At 39.1% G+C, this 19,433-nt stretch overlaps 1 protein-coding gene across 3 annotated transcripts in view; it reads right to left on the reverse strand.

Moving 5' to 3' along the window:
• Positions 1-19,433, reverse strand: part of macrod2 (mono-ADP ribosylhydrolase 2) — a 315,136-nt gene that overhangs the window by 63,802 nt on the left and 231,901 nt on the right. The gene's annotated exons all lie outside the window — the stretch shown is intronic.

The raw sequence follows: 19,433 nt of genomic DNA on the forward strand, positions 1-19,433 counted from the left end.
ACTGTGGCTTCATCATTTATTTCGAGTGAAAAAACAAAGTACGAAGAAGAGCTTCAACCTGCACCCACTACACGTATTGTGACGGGCAACCTGATTGGTCAACTGTTTCACGTGTCGGCCTTAAAGTGCAACATGCCCCAAGTGAAGAAAAGTGGATCAGAAAATGGATGACTTGCAGATGGAGAGGGTTTAACAACTCCAGATTGTCTGCAAAAGCCAAACGTGTTTTTTGACGCTTGATTTTAGCAAACCAGCAGCTTCTAAGAAGAAGAAGTTCTGAAAGAAACGGAAACCACTGTTGGCCTGGCTGTCACAGCTAGACTAATATGTATAGACTCGACATTCTTGAGAGGTTGTGGCAGAAAAATATGTCATCTGTCACTCTGATTCTGCAGTGATTAAGTAGTTCTCGTATATCTGATACAGCTATCAACACTAATGCTGAAAGTTGATAGAACAGCCTCTCCAGCTCAAGGAATAATGGTCTGATTGATTGAGTGTCTCAACTCCCAAAGCAGTCGAAATGACGTTCCATCGACACTGTGCCAGGTCATCTAAAAATGCTGAGAGGAAAACACCAGCATAAAATTAATCACATTGGTCAAATTGTACTGAGTGACAGGAAGACTTTGCTCATTAAATCAGTTATAGATTGGTTCCCAAAAAGATTTATCGTGATTAGGGCCAAAGACGATATTAGTACAACATGTCGCTGTTGACATGTTTTCACCCAGGGGTGCCCAAATCTGGTCTGTAAGAACCACTTTCTAGAACATTTTACAGGTTTCCCTCCTATAACAACACTGATTCAAATAATCTGGATCATTTTCCACCTCCTGCAAAGCTTGCTGTTAGCGGATCTATTGAGCAAAAGGTCAATTTAAAAAAACTATTAACATTGAAAATACTCCCATTCACGCATAAGATAAAATCTAAATGCTTTTACAATTTAACTTTCATTGCGTGTAGGAGAGAGTATGGGTCGTATTACTGCTCACATTACATAACATAAACAAACACTCCTGCGTGCAGTGAAAGTAGATTCGTGGCAGTAAGACATTCTAACATGTTCAGGTCTCTTCCTCCCATTGTGTAAACTAACAGCAGTCAAGTGACATTATTTTGTACTCGGAGGACAGCCTGAGTAAGAGCAGAGGACAAGATAAGAGCAGCCTCACAGGTCCTAAAGTCACTGCGGCCATCCTCACTTTATCTTCGTCTCACCTGTGGCCCAGACCCTTTCATCCAACGTGCACTGTGTGCCTTTCTACTGTGACAGCCGATTAGTGGCCCAATTAGAATGAAGTTTAAAGAACTGCACCACATCTGCCTGAGGTTTGGCCTCCTGAAAAGGCAACGCATGACTGTGTATTCATTACAGCTAGATAAAGTTCATTTGCTCAAGAAATGTCAGAGAGGATTGAACTCTGCCAATGTTTATGCATTTAAAAAGAGAGAACTTTATAAAAAGATGAAATAAGGTTTTCATTCTTACAACCCCTCAATGGCAACACACCGCAATAAAATGCAAAACGATGTGTTTCACCATCACATCTGATCAGTCTACAGCCTGTTAAATAACCAAATAATATGTTAAACACATTTTAATCACACACAACTGATGATTATGTTCAAAGTAAAGAAATCCTGCGGGCGCTCTTTTAAAATTCAACTCTAAATCAAATTTAGAAAATCAAAGATAACATTTTTATGTCACAAGTAAATTTCCAAATTTAAAGTAATGGTTTTGTGAATGTGAGATGCATGTTGGACCATACATATGAGCCAGATGCTAAGTATGTGAAAAATATTATCCCTGAATGTCTGAACATCAGGAAGAAGAACAGTAAGCGATATACGCTGCAGTTCTGATCAGGTATAGTTTGCAATAAAATGCTGTGCCGTGCTGTAAATAGCAATTCCCGACTTGATCCATGTATTTTCACGAGCAGTGAAAGCACACGTCAGAGTGGACTGGTGTCCCATATTGTCATTGCTAAGGTAGTGCTGTTGCATTGTCGACCACTCCCCACATCGACACACAAAAATGTTAGCTGTAAACCATGACAGAGTTTATTCCAGACAAGTTATTCATTGATTATCACACATACCGAGCTCTTGTAGCTCGACTAGTGTGATCATCCCTAAGTCCCATCACTGGACCATCAAATCACACCGGTTTGAGAAGCGCAGTCTGCTGACTGACTAGTGTTGAGGGGCCTTGAAACCAAGCAGCAAAAAACCCTGGTTGTGTGAAACTCACTTTTGATACCTTTCTTCGCATGCCTGCACATCCGTGGTCTGCTTCTCTGCATGGTTTTCAACAAAAATATACTGCGGTGTAAACCGAATCTTAACAAGAAGGATGAATGCGGACATAACTGCAAAAATAAACAGGTAAACATAAAGCTGAATGCCAAAATTGAAATGAAGATGCTAATAATAATTCATTTGCATTCATAATTCAATTGCAATGTTTTTTTATGCAGAACAGAAAATGATGAAAAGCATGAAAGTACTGCCCTTTGCCAGAGGCTTCATTGTTAATATTAAAGATCACATGAAATTTAAGATTGCATTTGCAGGTTGAAGTCACCTCTCATGATGACGGAAAGCAGACATGAAAGCAGTGCCGAGGATAGACATCCTGCACTTTTCTCCTCCGATCTGTCATTTTGCTGTTGAAAGAAAGGGAATTGCTCTTTCATGTCTAACTGTCTATCAGGGCAGGACATTCTGTAGAGGGAAACCTCGACGCCTTGTGGGAAAAGTACTACGGGCCTTTCGAGAGTGACAGGGGCTAATGCACACTTTTGCAGTAGGCTCTGAATAATGCAAATGATCCCAGGCCTTTCATGGGTTCCACGTAACGAGACTCTTGTGGTCTCACACAGTATCATCTTGATTGGTGACGAATCCCAATGTGAAGCAAATTAAAACAGTGTGGGGAATGACTTCTTTGGTGGTGGACCACCAATGCAGGTTTATGTGCCAACGAATTAACCTCAAGGCAAATACCTCAGAGCTAAATTGCTAATGGGTACAGGATATATATATATATATATATATATATATATATATATATATATATATATATATATATATATATATATATATATATATATATATAGTGAGACCTGGGTTTACGAACCCCTTGTCTTACAAACTTTTTGGTTTACGAACGTTACATTTATGAAACTTTTACCTTGGCAGACAAACTATTTTTTGGGATACACATGGTGTCGTGTCGTTCACGAACAAGCCCGTTCTCTTAACAAGAAAATGGTGGCCATCGTGTTTGTCCTCTATTCCCCGCCCCCAGTCTTTGGTTAAAGCCACGTGATTGGTCAAGAACGCAGCAGTGGGGGATCGGGTTCCAGGCAGAAAGAGAGTGAGGCCGTTCTCCAAAAAACAAAATGGTGTCGTCGGTTAAAGCCACGCGATTGGTCAAGAACCAGTCTGGGGGGCGGGGGTAAACATTAAAAAGACAGGCATACAGGGAGACAGTGAGAAAACACACACACACACACACACACACACACGAAAGGCAGATGACAGAGCTTGAAACAAAAAACAAAAGTGTGAGAGTGTGAGAATAGTGAGAAAATGGATAGAAAACAGTTAAAATATATGGGATATTTTAACTGTTTTCTATCCATCTTCTCACTATTCTCACACTCTTGTTCAGGCTCCACAAATAACCCGCACAAGTCATCTGTACACTTGATGCAAAAAGCTATCAACCCAGCTAAACAGATCATAATTGATGAAGAACGAGATACAATTATCACAGAAAAAGCCCCTACTAGAAATAATTCCTCAAGATGGTTGAAGAAGAAGGCTACATTCCTCATCAAGTATTTAATGCTGAGGAAACCGGACACACCATTCCACCAAGCCATTAACGACCATCACAAAGGTTAATAAAATGACTTTATTGTACAGTACAGTTTATTTCTTTAATCATAATACTATAGCATATTTATTATACATAAAATAAGGTATATTTTGTGTAGTTTTAAGGCTTAGAAAATTAGAAAGTAGAAAATTATGTTTTATGGCACAGGTGTCAAAGTCAAGGCCCGCGGGCCAAATCTGGCCCGCCACATCATTTTTTACGGCCCGCGAAAGCAAATCAAACTTGTTAAATTCCATGATGATTGCTAAAATCTGAGCCAAAACTTCATATTTTTGGATGCCAACCACAATAAAAGTCATTATTCTTGACTTCAGATTTGAAAACGAGTTATTCATTAATTTGCTGTGTGCTTTATATGTAATATTTGAAGGGATTTAAACATTCCAATGGGGGAGAGGAAACCATAACTACAATGTGGCCCGCGGCAAAAAATGACTTTGACACCCCTGTTTTATAGGAACCTGGGAACGCATTATTCTCATTAAGTATTATGGTTTCCTATAGGAAATTAATTTCGGGATACACACTTTTCGCCTTCCGCACTGGGAACTCTGGGAACCAATTAAGTTCGTAAGCCAAGGTCCCACTGTATATATATATATATATATATACAGTAAAGTCTCGTTATATCGATATTCAAGGGAGTCCGAAAAAATCTATCGATATATCCGACCCTGTTTGCATGTAATTTTCTCCTTCCGTGCATAGAAATAGTATCGATATAACCGGGACTATCGATATATCCGATATCGATATAACGAGACTTTACTGTATATAAGCATCTATGGAAAATGCAACCAGTATAGTTTAAAATGGGGCAACCCCGGATACTTATTCATTTACATTCACTTATAACCCCGGATAATTATTCATTTCTTTAGAATGCAAAAATACAAACAGAAACAAAAAAGGCAGTGTACTGAACCAAGCCAAAATCTTGTACTTGGTGGAAAAGGTTTTGAAGGCCACAGTCCCTGGGGCCTCTTTTACACTTGCTGCTCCAGATGTCTTGGGTATATCAAGACCTTTCTCTGGAGAGGTGGAGTTCTGCATGCCAGTACGATTGGTGATGAAGCGGATCGGTTTGGCCCACAAATACTGTGAAACTCACACATCAAGATGCAGCCAGAAGTCATTCTCCATCCAATGTACCTGAAGGCCTGATGTGTAAAAACTGGTAATGATCCTGTGTAAATTGGCCAGAACACCACCAAAGAACGTTGTAAGAAAGCAGTGCTTCCTTTTCTGCAGCTTTCAGGTTCCACATTTCTAAAGTAGTGGGAAACAATATGCCATTGTATTTCCAAATGCGATGATGCATTGTCCCTGTGCAGTACTTGTGGGGGACTCATAACAAAATGATATAGTGCGCTGTGAAGTAGTTCGAGTTGTATTTCTGTCTTCAATGAGCCATATGGGATGATTCGCTGCCGTAACTCACTCAAGACACATTTTTTACACCTCAACCCGGTGAAACAATCTGCGCATGATAATAGTGTGTGATTCAACAAGCAGCTGGGGCTGTTAGGTAAACATACATAGCTTCCCAAATAGCAGTTGGTGCACCCATTTTGATGCGTCTGCCGGTACATGGTTCTCATTTGGCTGTCGGCTGACATCTTTGACTCCGGAAACGGGGCATGCCAATGGCAAGATGGACGCCGCAGCATTTAATAAAGTATGAGAGAGGGAGTGTGGAAATCTAATTAATAGCGTAATGCATGATATGTGATCACACAGGTTTCTTGTGATGAGGAAATCATCTCCCATAAGACTTCACATTGATAATTACTATAACATTAACCTTTGCCTTATTAATTCAGGGCCTTGTAGCAATTCATCTCAGGTTAGAGACCTCTCTGAACAATTCTTAACAGTAGTTTTGCAAGATGGGAAAAACATGGATTACGTATGGATACAAATCATACCGGAAAGAGTTCACACTGTTTTTCGTTTTTAATGAATTAACAAGAAGTGTCATATTTGCTTGAACCTTGCAACCGCATGCATGGGTTTTCATTTTTTTACCCTACACTATTCATATTTTCATATTTATTTGTCATGCCTATTGCATGTCATACTGAATATAAAATTATAGGTAGATATGACCACACACAGAGAATCAAAAGCTAGCATCTAAAAGGAGATCAACTTTTTTTTGACTCATCCATTCATTTTGGAACCCACAGTGGAGCAACACAAACACACATTACATACTCATTCTCAAAGGCTAATTTAGTGTCTGCATTTAACAGTCTTTAGAAATGTCGGAGGAAGCTAAAGTACAAATGGCAGAATTGTTTTTCTGCAAAGAGATTTATTTAAAATGCACACCCAAGCATATGTGAAAAATGCAAATCGTTTTGACTAACTTGAGAAATGAGAGCACACACGTTCTTATTTAAAGTAATGAGAGATGCATATGGAGGAATGAGGCAGCACAATGTCATAATTTAATATATTAATTAAATCTCTGACACGCCGAAAGTCTTGGTCACAATTTCTCTCTTCATGTCACTCACTCCCTAAAAATGTATGTGTTCATATACTGTATACAGTGATCCCTCGCTACTTCGCGGTTCATTTATCGCGGCTTCGTTTTTTTTTTAATTAATGGCATGCAAATGTGCAAACAAACAAAGTAAAAGAAACAACACTGCAAACAAAGCAGAATAAAATCAAACACACTGGCTTTGACAGCTCATGTAACAGTCTGCTCTATGAGCTGTTCTCTATTCTCAAAAAAAAAGAAAGACAAAAAAAAGAAAGAGTGCCAACAACTACCGATAACAATATTCTTCTCTCGGTGAAAGACTCAAAAAAAAAAAAAAACATTTTTTTTTTTTTTTTTTTTTTTACTATATTGTAGTTCGCGCATTTCACCTATTGCGGGTTATTTTTGGAATGTATATCTCCCACTATAAACGAGGGTTCACTGTATACAGTGTACTGTATATATGTATATATAAATATATACCACATACATTATTTGATTTCATTTCATTCTTTTTATTATTTAAATTAGCATAATTTAAAATGGCAAAAGGGACAGAAAAATGCAGCATTAAATAGTAATCACATTAACATTTGAAATTCCCATGTCGTTTCAATCAACACAATGATTGTTTGCTCTTTTGACAAAAGGGTGAATGAGTGTGTGTCGGTTGGCACGTGCTTGTTTTATTGGTACGCATTTGCAACAAACATTAAAAATGATGAACCCGTGGTTAGTCGGGCCAGACTTTCATTTAACACAACATGCCCCCTGACTTTATCTGATTTGCATCTAGATTGCTTTAATTATGAGCAATAGTCAAGTTACCTGATTGGACGGGATTGTGGAGAATCGATTGGCAAGCATGCATAATGGCAAAAGTCAAACCCCCCCTGGTTATCACAGTCTAAAAACTACGTTGCTTTCAATACCAGGCAGCAAATAAGCACGGAGATGTATTCACGTGCTGCACTAATATGCACATTTTTTAGCAATCTAATGACCTTTTCTAAAGGGTACAGGGCTACTTTGACAGTGAGAGTCAATGTTAATGCAATTCACAGACAACTGAAATAATATTTTTTTTAGGAAGTGGCAAAGTGAAATGTCTGTATTTTATTATATTTGTCTTTTTGCCTCACTTGCAAAGAACCTGCGCTAACCTGAGCCAACTAATTTCTTTTGATGATAACGTCGCTTCAATTTATAGTGCTGTTTTTGTTTGGTGTTTTAAATTTTTCTTCAAACGTTTTTATTTTTCCCTTCTAAGACAGGCAAAAACTATTTATTCTATTTTTAATAGGAGGAGAGCTGCCTCTAATTTAAAAATCTCAAGTACAACACTGTAAAAAGGCTTACAAAGTCAGAATTCCTATTCCGTTTTATGAATCAATCACCAGAAATGAAGCCAACACTGGTGACCATTCATATCTGGATGCATTTATCAAAACAGCTGTGTCCACCATTGAAGTAGATTAGTGTCAGTATGTTGCAATCTAACTGCTTTTGCAACATAGTAGGGCCAATTCACAGCCAATTCGAGAAAATCTGAAGCCCCGCGGGGGACAATATGTAAGACAAAAGACTCACCATGACACAGCAGAGTGCATCCAATAAAACAACAAACATAAATATAATTAAATACAGCATGTCTGAATACCATAACTATTTCAGGGATAATGATAGTAGAGTGGACAGCTATTCACGTTTTCTCTAATATCAAATAATCTTAATGTCCCTGTTGTGCATTGGACCCTCATGTGTTGCCATCCACTGCCATTATTTTTTTAGACTAATAAATAACACTTGAGAAATGAATCCTGATGTAGGTTCATTATTATTTATGCATGGAAAGGGTTCAAAACAAGCATTGTTTGCCTTTTCAGAATGTTCTTGTGTGACTTACACTCAGATCTCCTGGATGTGTGGGTTTATTATGATTATTTTGGTGAGAGAGAATTCTTCAACATAACCTCGGATGCAAAGTCCTTCACAGCTTGTCACAGCTCATCTTGCTTGCATGGAAATACCAAATAATTCAGTATTTATTTTGCTGTCATAACCAGCAACATTTTTTTAAATCCTGAACACTCACACTCTGCTTTTCTGCTCCATTTTTTTTTGCTCGTCTAACCGGGCCATAACACCGCGCTGATTGTTTCAAGCCCACTTCACAAGCACATTCCGTGTCTGCCAGTCTTGGTGGACTGAATCAGGACATGATGGGTTCATTTAAAAAAATGAAAAACGCGCCAGGACCTCAGACATCAGGTGGAGTGATTAGTGTGATAAGCAGGCAATATAAGCTTAATAGAAGAAGAGGTGGTTCACCAAGATTAAAAACCCTTTTCCACATCACTGCCATTTCCCCTCCAAGTCAGGAAATCACTTAATTGAATTTCATTTAATTTTCCCCACAAAACCCCACCTGGAATCAGAATCAGAATCATCTTTATTGCGAAGTATGTAGAACACACAAGGAATTTGTTTCCGGTCGAACACACTGCACTAGTATCCATGTCACCCATTTGGGCTACTGTTCAAAGAGTTAATGGTTTGGGGGGAGAAGTTGTTTAAATGTCTGCTGGATTTGGTGCGCATGGATTGTTAGCGCCTGCCTGAGGGGAGTAGCTGGAAAAGGTGGTGGGCAGGGTTCGGAGGGTCCAGTAGGATTTTCCGCACCCTAATTTGGATTCTTGCAGTGGGTAATTGCAACATCGAGATGGCTTGTGAGAGGCATTTATTAACTGTTAGAACCTGACAAACCATAGACTCTTTGTGACTTGGCCTGGTGTCGTAAATGAGAAAGTGTTTCAGAAAGTCCTTTATTACTGATGTCACGAATAAATACATAATTACCAATAAGTATAATTCTATGGATATATCTGTTGAAGTTAAAGCAAAACGGATGGGCCCTTGTTGTCATGGAAAGGTAATCTACACATAATGTTAATTGTCGTGTTTCCTTTTCAGGACACAAATAGGCACCCTCAAAACAGGCACATTTCAGCACGGATCAAAAAAAAAAAAAGAAGGTGCGAAGCATATTCCTTGATTCGAGGGAAATATTGACGAAAGGATATGACAAACATCATTACACCTAAAAACTGTTTTAAATTGAGAACAATAATTCAGTCTCTTGTGAAACAATGCTGTGAAGTGTTTACTAACTACTAGCTGTTTTAACCATCCCTGCCAAACCTTTGAATCAGTATTTTCAATAAAAAAAAATAAAACAACAAATAATTCAAATGTAATTGTCTAGGACTCTAGGCAGTTTTTATACACTTTAGTTTTGCAGAAGTGTCATGTCCTCTGCTGGTGATTTGTTGTGGTTGCCGTGGTCCTTGGAAATCAGATAAGCTTTCATAGGAGAGGTAATTATCACCAAACTTATTTATTTCCCCTTGGGGTGAAAAAACAAGGAGGGGCCAAGATGACTTGTGACTATAAGTTCAAGATGAGCCCAATATTTAATTTGTTATTTATATTTACGCTACAATATTTAAGATGTCATGTCAAATCTGCTTCTTTTAAAAAGTGAGAACAATCAATTTCAGCAAACCACTCGCATCTTGGCTGCGCAAAAACAAGGGGAACAAAAGGGCTTGATTATATAACTAAGCTTACAAGCTGTCACAATGTGTACTTATAATGATCTTGAAAGATCCCCTTTGTGGGTTCCATTAGGAAATGGCCTTCCTGATGAAGCCAGAGAATATGCAGCCGCTGAATGGCTGAATGCTCTGTCAGTGAAGCGTTTGGACATGAGCATGTCTGAAGTCTCTGTGATGATGTGAAAGACGGAATCTGGTTATGGGCCAAACCTTGGCTTCTTTTTGAGGCTGAGAAGATGAATGAGTTCCAATCAAGCTGTAGTCTGAAAGCTAAAATTTAAAAAAAAAAGCTCAAAGCTCTTTCGAAATCTCTTTCAATCTTTCTGTCAGATGAGGATCAAAAATGGCTGCGCTCAAGCTTCGCAATGCCCACGCTTTAATGTCATATATGACAGCGGACCTAAAGTGCGCTCGTTGTTAGGCATTGTATTTTTATTTTAAAACAAAGATTGAGGAATAAAAACGAGTTTAATGAACGGCGAGCTGCAAAGACATTTGAGGTGAGTCAAACAGGATGTGTCAGATAAAAAAAGAGCACATGTGGAGTACAATGACACAACCAGCAAACTAAGCTCTGAAGCTCATTTGCAGTGAGACCCTGTCTGTGTTTCAACATATACAAAATGGCATTAAGCAAGCACGTGGGAGTCAGACAGATAACATATTCCCTATTTATTTCTGCAAACTTTTATCTTTTGAAAAAAAAAAAAAAACATTTCAATATTAGGAACATTTCATGACCATCTAAGCACATGAGTACATACAGTACAGTGCCATTTAATTTCTCAAGACATTGACAGGAGGAGAGAGCCCACTTTGAAGACAAATAACAAGATCTTGAAAAGAACTCTGAAATGTATCGGGAGCCGGTGAAGGGATGGCCGAGTAGGAGTTATGTGCTGCCTCTTACGAGTACCAGTCAAGAGGCGAGCAACAGCATTCTGGACCAGCTGAACATACAGGTAATCAATTTGTTCTTCAGCTTGCAAGTTGGTGGAAGTAGGAAACTTGAATGGAATCTTGTTATTTGAAAATCAGTGCGAAAATGTTTACAGTGCATACTGTCTGCCGTGAGAATAGGGGAAAAACACAGGAAAAATGAAACAAAAAGCAACACTGCTTTCGTTCTGCAGGTTGAAGAGAGGCAACGTCTAGTGCGCTGCCAAAATTGTGCACATACATTGTAATTCAGTGCTTCGGGCGATGAGAACACAGGGGTGTGCAAAGGACCTCTCTGCAGAACGAGAGCTTTCTAACGGTTTTCCTTGAATGACAAAAAGCGACTCTGGAGTGATAAGAAAAAGGTTGGCACCATCTACTCTTCACTTTAACAAGTTTGGGAGAAAGATGAATTTAGGAAGCCCAGCACAGTCATTAGCACAGAAAGCAGGGGAGTCCGTTCAATTACAGATTTTATATTGGAACACACTAAAATGCAATATTTCTGTAGCTCGAGGCGACTCGCCACTCTTCCCTCCATTACCAGAAACACAATTCTCAAATTTGGCTAACAAAGAAGGGGGCTCAAGGGGAGGTAGGGCAAGGAGTGTACCTGAACCTGGGTTCACTTGAGCAAGGAATAGAAATAAACATGACTGAGGAGCGGAGAGGCAATATAAGTCATTGGTCTGAGAGAGCATAATGGAAAGGGACTTGTTTTGTCAGCCTCTCATGGTGATAGAATGGCACACACTCTCTTGTGACAGTGTGATATTGGCTTGGCACCAGCTTGATGAATGTATCAGCCACAAGTCAGGCAAAACATCGCCTTTCCAAGATGGTTAAGATGTATGGAGACAGGCAGTTATAGTAACAGGAGTGTCACATGATCTGAAATCAGTTCATGGAAAATAAACAGCCTTGATTCCATTTCTTGCTATTGGAATTGCATTTCAGTTGATTATTTTATTGATGTGACTTTGCATAGCCCCTTAAGACAAGACGCCCCCTGACATGGACTGCAGAATCCATGTGCTTCATTGGGTAGAAGGTGAAAGGACAGAAGGTAAGGGAGGCACAGGATGGTTGGGTGGGCATTGAAGAGATGAGAGGTGCCCTTTCTTCTCGGGTGACAACTTGCCCGAGGCTACCTTCTGTCTTGCCAGGGCCAACCAATTAATTCTGCCCCCCTTTGATTACTCCGGGCAGACTGGGGATACAGCATAAAGCAGAAAATATACAGGATTGTTTGCACCAAGCAATGTGGAGACAGCTCTGATTAAAGTTCAAGCCGGGGTCATGTAGTTAACATCCACAGCCGTTACACATGTCACAAAAAGGAAGCCACTTTGCCTAATTATTTAGCATTTGCATACTAATTTGGCATGATCACACTTGCTTGTCTCCTAGCTTTGTCAAAGCTGCCCACGGTTTCTGGATTCTCATGTCTCATGCAGTTATTTTGACAATTTACAGGGAGGAAATTCAACTTTCACACAAGTTGTATCAAGAGGTACTTTTATTCAAAGCATAGGCCTCATTAAAGTATTTTTCTCAAATAAAATGTGAAATTATTACTCAAAAGATGTCTCCGACGTGCTCAAAATTCTAAAACCAAACACTCATAAGAAATAATAGGAGAAGAAATAACCCGTTCCAGGTTCAAGCTATGACCCTAGATCAGTATCATCTACAACGAGATGATACTGACGATGATACTGAAATTCATCCACAAAATTTCCCTTCCGGTCGCAAATACACAAATTCAGAAGTATACAGCATTATACTGAGTGCTGTTTCCCCATCTTCTGTAGCTGAAATGAGGTAATAAAAAATATTTCGTACGTTATATTGAATGACTGTTGCGCAATGCATTACATTTCAGAAAAACTGAAGCCTTGATCAACCACTCAAAATGGGGAAAACTTTGTTTATGCATACATCCTTGTGCAAAAACATACTTTGATAAAGTAATGCACACTTTGAAGGAAAAAAAAATGACTTTCAAAGGCACCAATGCCTGAAGCAAGGCTTCGAGTCTGATTTGATTCCCCTCTGAGATAGAGCAAAAAAAGTATAACCAATTCCACCTAATAACATGCCACGGACTGTGAAATCACACAACAGCGTAGGTATTTGCTGCGGTGGTCTCATCTCCTCCCAGTGAAGTGAGTCAAAACTTGCGACATTTGTAATTTCTTTGCGTGTGTATTCTTCAAAGAGAAAAAAAAGAGTGGAGAGAGACATGAGCCAAGACATCCACATGGTAAGCCAAGTTGTGGGTTGAGAGTGTTCTCCACAAATGATAATTTACGTCTGGAATTGCGGCCACCGTTATTTGCACCCTGGAATTTAAACATCAAGTGGAAAGTCTGGCTAATGAACACAAACTCAACAAGTCAACAAACATGTCGGCCAAATTTCCATGGTCACCCAGTTGAACTAGATGAATGAAAAATGAATTAGCAAGATAATACTACTGAAATAATGACAGTATCACTCGCTGGGTGGCAGCTCGGGTCCCAATAGAGGCTCAACTGAGTGTACATTTGGTGTAGAGGTTAAAGCTGAATTGAAATTGCACCATTTATAACACCGATGCAAACCAAGGTTACTTGAATGTCTCAGACATTATGGCTTGGTATCAGCTTAAGTGAGTGACAGGATGTTGGAGTAGTCATGATGGTTTCCATTTACTATCTGTTTCTGCAGGCTCTCGATAGACTAACGTAATTAATGGTGAGAGCTGTAGTAGAAAGGCTGAACCATGCGTTTGTCTCTGAACTTGATACTTTAATGGTATAGTTGGATTCGTGTGGTATCACTGTTCAGTACGTCAAAATATGCCAGGATGTTGAAAAAATATTATGTGGCACGTAAACGCATAGTAAACAAAAGCTCTGTCTCTTAATGGCTAACCAGTGTGATGCCATACTATAATATCAAGTAATTGACAAAAGCTATTTCACTAAATACTTGGTCTATACATAAGCCTAAACAGATCATGTTGTTGTAAATAGTACAGCGAGAGAGAGCCGCTGTATCAGGCAGACCTAACAGTAAGGAACAAGCCATATTTCATTTGTAGCATTTTAACCAGTTTAAACAACTACCAATTCTTACAGACAAATCAAGTATATTTCAATGTTTAACACTACTGTATAATCTAAAAGCATATACACAATAAATTGTTCAACACAATTAGGTTCCAATGTCTGATCAAATGAAGCTAAACACGAGAAACTACAGCACTCTAGATCAAACTAGCATCGGTGTTCTTTACATAATATCTTGTGGGCAAAGTACAGACCACAATCAACTGTACAGTATATCCTATTTTTCAGGCTCGGATACAATAACTCATGACAACCGTGTTTGAAATAAAAAAATGGCACGTTCTCACTCAAGAAGCATAGATGACGTTGAATAATTGTTCCATCAGTGGTTCTGCGCCCGCCTGTGTTAATTGATGACACACACCTATCTGTACATTCTACCAACCAAGAAATGTCGAAAAAAAAGAACAAATGAGTGACTTGCAAAGGGCGACGATGACATGCTAAAAATGATTGAGCACAATGCAGTCTTAAAATAATGCTGGTTTACTGTATTTTCAAAGGACTACACGTTCGCATACAAACACACTCCACCACATTCAAGGTCTCCACGCATCAGCATGGGGTGCAGTAGTGTAAAATTGTGTTCAAAGAGAGTGGAGGAGCTGGCTGGAGTTTGATGAGTCTCCTGTCCTCTTCTGAACCAATGGCGCGACCCGCTCTCGCTTTATCACAGTGTGCCAGCCTACTGTTATCTCCGCTACACTAAATCAATTAGCATGTCATTAAGATAGCTTTTTCCAGCACAGTAAGTGTGGAGGTGGGGCTGCACTTTCAGGCTGTCATATGTGGGTATTGGTGTGCAGTGCATTCCTCTTGGAGTCCGCTGTATACAGTAACAGTTGGATCAGGGAGGCCACAATAAATAAATATCAAATGACTTCTACATTTGCCCAATCAAAAAACAGATCTTACTGTGAATAATATGGTAAAACATACATTGCCCAATACACGAGAAACAGTCGCTTGTTTCATTTTGAGTGGCACTAAAATCGTCCTAAATGTCCACGGCAATTCCAGCTGTTGTAATGGTGAACAACTTTTCAATTTGATTGAATCAGAGTCCATATAAAATATATTTACAGTTTGAAATAGCGAGACAATGGCATTGAAACATTTAGGAAGCATCACGATGATTTGGCAGTTGAGTTTGACACCTGCGTTAATGGAAGGCCATCAAATTCAAATCACGTAAAGATGCAAATTTCCCCATTGTGGGACGATTAAAGGACGACCGACGCCTCCGGACAAGTTGTGTCCATAATTTGTAAAATCACTTCAAACGACTTCTATTGCCTACCATGACAGCACGGTAGGTATCGTCACTGACCGAGAAAGCAACACACAATGCATTTTGGGTACTTTGTTTGGTCTGAAAACTTAATGTTGATCCGTGTTGATGGCGAAATTAGAAGGAAAACACATAAATAATGCGATGGTGAATTGTTGTGTGTTGCACCAAGACTACTATTTGATACGAGCTGACACAAATTCCCAGCAGACAAATCAGCCCATTTCCAACGGGGCTTAGGCGCCATCTTGTGCATTTTCTGGGACACTACATTACAGTCCAGACGCCTCAAAATGACACGGAAGTTCTTCTTTAATCGATTGCAAACATTTATGCTTTCCTCTTCAGAACTGTTTGAATCATATTCATAACTGCATGAGTAACAATCTGAAGCCATTATTTTGATTCTCGAGCAAGGCAAGACGTCTTGGCGTGATGTCACGAACAAGTGGGCGGGATCTTCTGAAACTGAAACTTTCTGAGGTCATTTTGAAGTAGTTTTGGGACACTTATAGTCATTTTTATTGGTGTTTTTCATTTGACAAAAAATATCAGCCTGCGTGTATATGCTATAAAACATTTTTCTGATGTCAGGAAACAAAAAAATGGTGTAGGTTGTCCTTTAAAAGTTTTCTGATTCTGATTGTTATTCATCCTGAAAAGTTAGCCTCATAATAATGATAATTCATATCAATCGCACATACTGCAAACAGATACAATATTGTTTTGAAAAGGTATTTTTAAGCAAACTGTCGCAAAAAATAGTTCAAATAAAACATGAAGTTTTGGCTTTATCTTCCTGCTTGGCAAATGACAATAGAAGAAATCGAAGATTATTAAAGTACAGGCTCACCCCAGATTATCCTGTCACAATTCTCGTTTCACCGAACTACACAACCATTCTGTTATTACCAAAGCACAACCATGGTATTTCGATATGAGGGAAAGATAAACTCTTTAATCCTCCACAAAAAGTAGGGGATTAAAGACTGACTGAAGGGCACATTCAAATATTTTCCAGATAAATGTTGAAAATGTTCTCACATTTACTGTTTGTGATAAACATTGTTTTTTAAATGTTCTACTGAAGGCCATTTAAACACAGCCACTTTTCATCTACTGATAGCATGAAGCGCTACAAAGTTACAATTGAGATACAATTGAGAACAAAATTTCAACAGCATACATGTACATTCGCTAATTGAAACTATATTGTCTTCAATCTACCAAAAAATCTGATGCAAGTTTGATTTTGAATTACTAAAAGTAGTGGTCAGTGGAATCAGAAAGCACACGTCACATTATCCAGAAAGGAGAAGATCATAAAACCCTCAGATCATAAAAGACATAAAACCCCAACGCCACAGCCTTGGGGCCAGTAACTGATATATCACACTACATAATATGCAGTGAGTGTCAGAGCAAAGTAATTAGCTAACACCAAATTAAGGGGGGGAGTCAGAATTACGGAACCTTTCTTGCCAGAGACATATTTCAGTTTGGAGCTATGGCGTGCCCATTTTAAACTCTGCATCGCATACCCTGTCCGCGTGCATAGCCAAATGTTCAGTCCTGCTCTCAGTTTCCGATCAGACCACATGTGCTTGATGCTCCCAGTCGCAGAAGAGAATTCAAAGGGTGATGGAGACGCTCACTTCAAAAGAGCCGCACTGGCTTTGAACGGCATGCCAGTTGCGCAAACCATCAGTGGGATGCATCTGAGGCACGCCATCTGAGTTGCATCTTGAGGCATGCGGTGGGAAATGTGGCCGCTCATGCACCCACAGATGCCACCCTTTGGCAGATACCTCTCTCTCAATACTATATGCCTTATTTCAGTGCTTTAGTATGCATTAAAATGAGAATTTTAACAGGATTTTAATGGCATGTTTAATTGAATGTTTATTCAAATAGCATCTTCATATCTACTAAAGAAATATATTTGCTCTCAATAGAAAGGTGATGTTTTAGTGAATTGATTTAGAGAAAGTAAAGGAATGTTGGCTCAACTCATTTTGTATGATTGATATGTCTATGCTTTGTTGCTATTTCACATTAATGACTCTTGATACATTACTGCTGAATACACCAGGAAACATACAACAAAGTTGAGAAAATGATTTTCTGTATTCTCTGATCCAAACTGAATTGTATCATATTGTTCTAGACGAGCCAAATGTAATTCTTGTATCAAATCCATGGTAAATGATGCTAATTCAATTGTTTCAGTTATTCCACCCATTTGTAAGGATAAAAGGGACCGGATAATGGATGGGTAACACATTTTACAAACAGTACTCGAAACGTCTGTTGCATATTTTCATAAAAAATAAAAATCAGAAGAGCCCGCTGTGTTTTTTTTTATGGATACATTACGAGCACTACAGTGTTAGTTGTTTGCCTTGGCAGAGTTATGAAAAAGTCTGTTATTATTCATTAGATATCAGAGAAATAATCTCAAATGTTTTACACATTTCATGAATGGTGTTTATTAAGAATACATAGTTAATGCTCACCTTGGACTGAACTCATCACGAAAGGCCACAACAGATTTTAGCTGCCTGCTGTCAAGACCCTTCCGTGATCAAAGTAAACTGGGGTGAACCTCGAACAGCCTGTGGTAAGTCTGAACATTCTAAAAAGATAATGGTCAATTTGAATAAATATTTTAACTTTGATTGTAGATGTTGCGCTGAAAACCTCATGACAATAACTGACAATTTTCAGTTTGATTCAAACCAAGAGGCTGGGAAATAAATAAGACGAGATGAGTGCCAATCAATCTGTTTCTTGAGGATAAGATAATTCTCCTTCCCCTCACCCAATTATATTTTATGTGCCACAGAAGTGGCTGAACCTCTTTATTCTTTCATCTATTGTGATTTGAAGAATCACTGCTGCACTCGGGTCTCTCTCGATTAAAGGGTCTTCCTCCACAATAAAACCCTGCCTGGGTGCGACATTGCTGCACTTTGGTGAGTGCATCTTGTGTTAGAATGCTGCAGGGAGATAAACACAAGGCTAATCAATCAGACAGTGTTCTCTACTCTTCAATTCCGCTCTCGTCGAAGGAACGCCACACTGTGAAACAACCAAGTCTTGATGTAACCACCATCCTACGACTCCAAACATATTGTGTTTGCAAGCTATCAGGTTATTCTAAACGTGGATAGGTCACAAAACAGAAAAGAGATGCGCATGCACCGTATGAAGCCCAGAGAAGGGAATTGACTCTGCTACCCAAGTGATTCAGATCCTCTGCCAGGCTATTGTACATATTTCTAAGCCACAATAGGACCCCCTCCTAGTAATTGTCACCATGAAATGAATTGTCTCTTCTTGACAATGACCACATTAGGGCTTCAGCATAGAGCTCACTGGAGTGCGGCTGAACAAGCAGGTGAAATTCAACTGATTCAGACGATAAATACTTATTCTTCCTACTGCAACCATTGAGGCGAGGAAGTAACAGCACCACATTTTACTTTGGACTCACCCAGATAACGTCTTCGTGTCGAAATTGTCTGAACGCCAGATGATAGTTTTCTATTAAAAAATGGACACCAATTGCAGGGATGCACTTGTCTGTACAGGAACATACAGCTGCAAATTTAGAGCGTGATGAAATGTAAATATGGTCAAAATTGTTTATTTTGATGTAAATGCTTATGGATTTGTCATGACTTAGTAAAACTGATTAAATTATAGGGGCACACACAGACAGAAAACCAATCACACTTACATTCACACCTACATGATGTGCAATTTCAAGTCTTCGCATAAGAGTCATCATAAAGTCTGCTCTTTATAGTCAACGGCATTCTTTGTGAAAGACAGCGCGTGAACGGATTCGCCAGACGCACCTTACAGCAATCATCAGGCAAAGTCTTGTCACACGTCAGTTGCAAAATAATCCAGCAGAAAGTAAGATTTGCCAGCTTCTTCACAGCATCTGTAACACCAGCTGAGCGATGCTGGAGCATATCAAGCTGTGAGTTTAAAACGGACACCCACAGTGACAGATAGAAGAGCATCACAGCACACAGAGATGACCTCA

The sequence above is a fragment of the Hippocampus bargibanti genome, linkage group LG13, assembly GCF_051943395.1.
Source record: "Hippocampus bargibanti isolate YZ-2025 linkage group LG13, ASM5194339v1, whole genome shotgun sequence".
In the NCBI taxonomy this organism is placed as follows: domain Eukaryota; kingdom Metazoa; phylum Chordata; class Actinopteri; order Syngnathiformes; family Syngnathidae; genus Hippocampus; species Hippocampus bargibanti.